Source organism: Lepidochelys kempii, chromosome 28, assembly GCF_965140285.1.
Source record: "Lepidochelys kempii isolate rLepKem1 chromosome 28, rLepKem1.hap1, whole genome shotgun sequence".
In the NCBI taxonomy this organism is placed as follows: Eukaryota; Metazoa; Chordata; order Testudines; family Cheloniidae; genus Lepidochelys; species Lepidochelys kempii.
This window is the reverse complement of record NC_136407.1, coordinates 2,230,050-2,236,439: the sequence shown is the minus strand read 5'-3', so window position 1 is coordinate 2,236,439 and position 6,390 is coordinate 2,230,050.

Sequence of the window (6,390 nt, the reverse complement as noted above, 5' to 3'; positions counted from 1 at the left end):
CCCCCGCTGCAGCCCCCTGAGCCCTGAGGCATAACCGTCCCCAGCCCCACAGCAGGCCCAGACCCTTGCCCAGCGTCCAGCCAATCACTAGGGAGCTCCAGTGGGGGGCGCTGTCCCCCGGCAGCCCCAGGGAAGCCCTAGACCTGCCCCCCCGCACCCTTCCCTGAGGTGGGGAGAGTCCTGCTCTAACCCACCAGCCCCCACTGCCCTCCCAGAGCCGGGGAGAGAACCCAGGAGTCCTGGCTCCCAGCCCCCACTGCTCTAACCCACCAGCCCCCACTGCCCTCCCGGAGCCGGGGAGAGAACCCAGGAGTCCTGGCTTCCAGCCCCCACTGCTCTAACCCACCAGCCCCCACTGCCCTCCCGGAGCCGGGGAGAAAACCCAGGAGTCCTGGCTCCCATGGGGCCATGGGGAAGGGAAGTTGCTGCCCCCCAACCCCAGGGCACCTTCCTCAGCATTTTCGTGTGTTGCCTGTGGCCACTGTTTTCGTGTGTTGCCCGTGGCCACTTGGTTACTGTTGCCAAGTCAGCCGGCCTCATCACCAGCCCCTCTGGGGTGGGGGGTCCGGGGCTGCCCTAGGCTGAGGACAGTCTGGGCTCCCCATGGCCCAGTCACTCCCTGGCCTGGGTCTGTCTGGACCCTGCCCCCAAACACCCCCTCCCGTGCTCTGCTTCCCACATTGCCCGAGCCCCGACCCTGCCACTCGCTCTGTACCCCACAGCTACACCCCACTTCCCCTGCCATGCTCCCTGGGGTGGGAGGAACCCAGGAGTCCTGGCTCCCAGCCCCCCCGCTCTGACCACCAACCCCGACTCCCCTCCCAGAGCCAGCGAGAGAACCCAGGAGTCCTGGCTCCCAGCCCCCCCGCTCTGACCACCAACCCCGACTCCCCTCCCAGAGCCAGCGAGAGAACCCAGGAGTCCTGGCTCCCAGCCCCCCCATCAGGGCAGGTCACTGTGACCCCTACAGCTGGGCAGTGGCTTCACATGCAGCTTCCAGGTGTCCCACTAGGGGCAGCGTTTCCCTAGGACTCCGGCCCTCCCCACCCACTTGTGCAAAGGGGCCGTGGGTGAGGCTGGGCCGGGCCCTGCTGGGGGGGCTGTGGTGGTGGTGGTGGGGGGGGGGGGACATGCAGGGTGCGCCTGCCCCAGACTCTCCCGGGCTCGGGGCAGGGGAGCCAGGCTCTGCTCCCCCGGAAGAATAGCCGGCCTGGCCCAGCCCAGCTGCTGAGAGTGGGGGGGGGGGGGAGGGGAAGGGGGCTGTGATTGATGGGGGGCCTTTGAGCCCACTCGGCCCCACAGCAGCTGCCTCCCGTCACAGTGAAGAGACCCCGTCAGTCCGGGGGGCCCTGCAGTGGGGGGGAGGGGAACAGGGTGGGGGGATGGGAGGAAAGCCTAGATAGATAGATAGATAGATACGGGGTGTCTGGGGGTAGATGGGGGGAGTACGGGGAGGGATAGATAGATATGGGGTGTCTGGGGACAGATGGGGTGGATGGGGCTAGGCGGAGGGGCGACTGCTATACACACACAAGGGTGGATGCGGAGGATCGATAGCTAGATGGGGTGCACCCCCTTAGATCGGTGTCTATGGGGCTGGCTACTTCTCACCCTGCACATGGGTCCTCTCTCCTGGCCCCAGGGCAGCCCTCCCAAAGCTGGGGCTGGAATCCAGGTGTCCTGAGTGCCCCCCCCCTCCCCGCCTAGCTCTGAGCCCTGGCTGAGTGGCTAGCTGCTCTCTGACCCCCATGTCCTTTCCCAGCCCCCACCAGGCCTGGGGGAGGGGAGGGGAGAGATTTAAAGAGACAGGAGCGGATGTGGCCATCTGAACTTCCACCCAGACCCCTCCCCATGTCCAGGGGCCTCCACAGGCGGGGCCTGCCCCAGAGGCCCCTGATAGAGACCGTCCTTGCCCACCATGCACTCACAGGCCGGATAGACAATTAGATGGGAAACTGAGGCACAAAGAGATGGGACTTGCCCCTGCATGCAACCACTAGACCCCACTCCCTGCCTAGAGCCACTTAGAGAACCCAGGAGTCCTGGCTCTCAGCCCCCCTGCTCTAACCCACCGGCCCCCACTCCCTTCCGAGAGCCAGGGAGAGAACCCAGGAGTTCTGGCTCTCTGGCAGGGCGATGTGGGGGGGGACGGGGACGATGCCTACAGGCCGCTTTCCTCGGCAGGAAAAAAACATGACCTAATTGGGGACTGACCCCAGGCGACCCCCGGCTGGCAGTGCAGATCTGGTGCTCACTGAGCTAATAGCCCGTCCCATCCCTCGTTAGCTGCACCCCACCCCCCACTCAGCGCCCCCCGGGTGGGAAACGTGTGGTTTAGAACAGGGAGAGCTAAGTGCCAGGACTCCTGGGTTCTCTCCCCGGCTCTGGGAGGGGAGTGGGGGCTGATGGGTTAGAGTGGGGGGACTGGGAGCCAGGACTCCTGGGTTCTCTCCCCAGCTCTGGGAGGGGAGTGGGGGCTGGTGGTTTGGGGCGGGAGCCAGGACTCCTGGGTTCTCTCCCTGGCTCTGGGAGGGGAGTGGGGGCTGGTGGGTTAGAGTGCGGGGGCTGGGAGCCAGGACTCCTGGGTTCTCTCCCCAGCTCTGGGAGGGGAGTGGGGGCTGGTGGGTTAGAGTGGGGGGGCTGGGAGCCAGGACACCTGGGTTCTCTCCCCAGCTCTGGGAGGGGAGTGGGGGCTGGTGGTTTGGGGCGGGAGCCAGGACACCTGGGTTCTGGTCCAAGTCACTCCCCCCCCATCCCCGACCTGGGGTCCGATCCTAACCAGCGCCTCCTTGAGGGAAAACCCCCCACCCTACCCCCACGAGCTGCCCATCCACGGGCCCCCACCCCTACTGCAGCTTCTGCAGCTCCTTCTGCCACTAGCCATGTTTTGTGAGGCCGTTATGTGAACGGATCTGACAGCAGGCGGCGCGGCCCCCCCACCGCCTGCCCCCAGGGCAGAGTCTGTCCCCTGCACTATGGATCTAATGAGGCTTCAGAGCCCCCCCCCCACTCCACATGCAGCCCCTCTGGTGCTGGGGGAGGGGGGTGGCAAACGCCTGGATTTCGGCTGCAGCTTGGGCTGGCTTAGATCAGCTGGGAACAGAGGCAGCCCCCCCACCCTCACATCCAGGGCCCTTGGCAGGGTGAAGCAGTGACAGGGACTTGGGGGGAGAGAGACACCAGGCAAAAACGCACTGAGAAAGGCAGAGCGGGGGGTGGGTGGCAGGGAATGGAGCAGGGGGCCTGTCCCCTCTGGGGGGAGCCAGCTCCCATCCTGCTCCAGGGTGGGGACTAGCTGGCTCAGGGGGGTGGGGAACGGGATATGGGAACTTTCCTCTCTTGGGGTCACCAGCAGTGATCCAGCCCCAGGTGCCCCCCAGACTAGCAATATGAACCCCCCAGTGAATATTCCCCCCTCGCTGAGAGAAAGGGGGGAGCGTATGGAAATAGAGTGATAGAGAGATGGTGCAATGGGAATAGATAGGGAGACAGACAGAGGGTGCGAACGGGAATAGACCGACCGACAGACAGACAGACAGGCAGACGGTGCGAATGGGAATAGACAGACAGGGAGTGCGTGTGGGAATAGACAGAGAGACGGCAGAGAGACGGGATATGAACGGGAATAGATAGATAGAGACAGACAGACAGAGGGTGCAAACGGGAATGAACTGACAGAGAGACGGGATATGAATGGGAATAGACAGATAGAGACAGACAGACAGGCAGAGGGTGCAAACAGGAATAGACAGACAGACAAAATAGGCAGAGGGTGCGAACGGGAATAGACGGACAGACAGACAGGCAGAGGGTGCAAACGGGAATGGACAGACAGAGAGTGCGTGTGGGAATAGACAGAGAGACAGGCAGAGAGACGGGATATGAACGGGAATAGATAGATAGACAGAGACAGACAGACAGAGCGTGTGAACGGGAATAGACAGACAGAGAGTGCGTGTGGGAATAGGCAGAGAGACAGGATATGAACGGGAATAGACAGACAGAGACAGGCAGAGGGTGCGAACGGGAATAGACAGACAGAGGGTGCGTGTGGGAATAGACAGACAGACAGGCAGAGGGTGCGAATGGAGATAGACACACAGACAAGAGAGGCAGAGGGAGCGAACACAATAGACAGACAGACAGGCAGAGGGTGAGAATGGGAATAGACCAACAGACAGGCAGGCAGAGGGCGCAAATGGGAATAGACAGAGAGATGGGATATGAATGGTAATAGATAGATAGACAGAGAGACAGACAGAGGGTGCGAACAGGAATAGACAAACAGACAATTCAGGCAGAGGGTGCAAACGGGAATAGACGGACAGACAGACAGGCAGAGGGTGCAAACGGGAATAGACAGACAGAGAGTGTGTGTGGGAATAGACAGAGAGACAGGCAGAGAGACAGGATATGAACGGGAATAAACAGACAGAGACAGGCAGAGGGTGCGAACGGGAATGGACCAACAGACAAGACAGGCAGAGGGTGCGAAGTGGAATAGACGGACAGACAGACAGGCAGAGGGTGCGAAGTGGAATAGACCGACAGACAGACAGGCAGAGGGTGCGAACAGGAACAGACAGACAGACTGACACAGATCATTTAGAAGGAGGGATGTATTTTTATGTATTTCCAGGTGTGAAATTCCAGCCTCAGCAGGTCCCAGGCGAGGTATGTGCAGGTCGATGGATAGAACACCTCTTTGCCCCCCCACAACGCCCCCCACCCAAGTGCCCTGCACTGCCTGGTGGCTGCTCTCTGCAGCAGGCACATTTCGATTCCCCGCTGGGCTGAGCCTGCACCTCTGGAGAGCCCAGCAGGAGCCATTACCTCACTCCAGGGACCGGCTCCAGGCTAGGCCAGTTCATCCCCTGTGGCCCCCCATGATCCAGTGTCCCCTCGAGCCAGCCCAGCTATTGTTTCATTGCTTCACCATCGAAACTTTGTGCCTAATTTCTAGTATGAACGTGTCTAGCTTCAGTTTCCAGCCGGAGCTTGGCCACGATCGCGGCGCTCGGCCGGACCCCTCTCCACCATCCCCTCTCCAAGGCGCGGGAATGACTTGTCCCCATCACTTTTGGCTTCTAGGCCAAGCCGCTTTGCCACGCTCGCCCGAAGGCAGCTTTCTCGGGCTCGGCTTTGGAAGGACCTGGCCACCTTTCGGGCCCACTGTATCCCACGATCCCCACTAGCTGTGCCTGGCGACACGTAGACCCGCCCAACCCCAGAAAATTCCCACAGCCCGCTGGGAGATCCCAGATCCTGTGCGGGGCACCGGCCCTGAACTATTAAAAAAATAGATTAACACGTTACGAGGCCAGTCAGGCTCCGTGTAACTACCCCGTCTAACCCCGGCTGGATAGCAGTAGATCTGTCAGGGCAACCGCCCGGCGTGATGCAAAGTAGCACCAGAACCGGACCCAGGAGCGCAGGGTCCCCCACCAAATCACCTCTTTACTCCTGTTTGTGAAGTGAAGCAGCTTAAACTGGTATAAATGTGCATGATGCCTTTCCCGGGCATCGTTTTTCCCTATTATTTGGAGCGGGAAAACACCTTGTAAAAGAAAACGTTTTCCCAGGAGACGAGGCCTCTGCACAGGAGAAGTGTAACCCAGCCCCCGCCAGGGGCCCCCTCCTGAACTCACGAGGGAAAAGGGGGCGGGGGAGAGACGGGTACGAAATAACCAACGGTGGCCAGATGGATGCACAAGAACTTCTATAATGCACGTGATCGGACAGTAAATTCCACCAACAAAAGCTAAGAAATTCCCAGGTCAAAAAACGTCATTAAAGCCCGCAAAGATCCCACCCCTCCCCTTCTTGTTCACCTTGGAGTCATTTCTGGGCCCGAAACAGGAAGTCCCCACCCAAAAGAGGAAGTCCCCATCCAAAAACAGGAAGTCCCACCCTCGCTGGAGTCTCTTCCTCCGCCTCATTTCCTGGCGGGCTATAGGTCACTTCTTGTGGCTTCAAGTTCACTTTTTGCTGAATGGGGGGTGGATTTTTTTTTGTAAAATGACGAGTCCACTCCCGAACCTCCGTACCTGGTCCCCCAACAGGCAAAAACGTCTCTCTGATCGGGGGGCGGGGGGTAGGGGTGCGGCCATTTTGTTGAGTCACATTTTCAAATGGCGACAAAGAAAAGGTCCCGGGGGGGCCCGACGGTTGAAATAACCAAACTTTTTGCCCCTCCCTCGAATCCCCTCCCCCACTCCATGTGAACAGGGACTGGAAGGGAGGGCGGGAGATAAAACTGCCCCCACCAGCCCTTAGGACAGGGGGGAATCTCCTGAAGAGGGCCGATTTCCCCCCACCCCGAGACGTAACACAGCTGCTCCTGACTTTCCCCTCTGACCCCACAGGCCCCCCCCCGCACTCCTGGTGGAG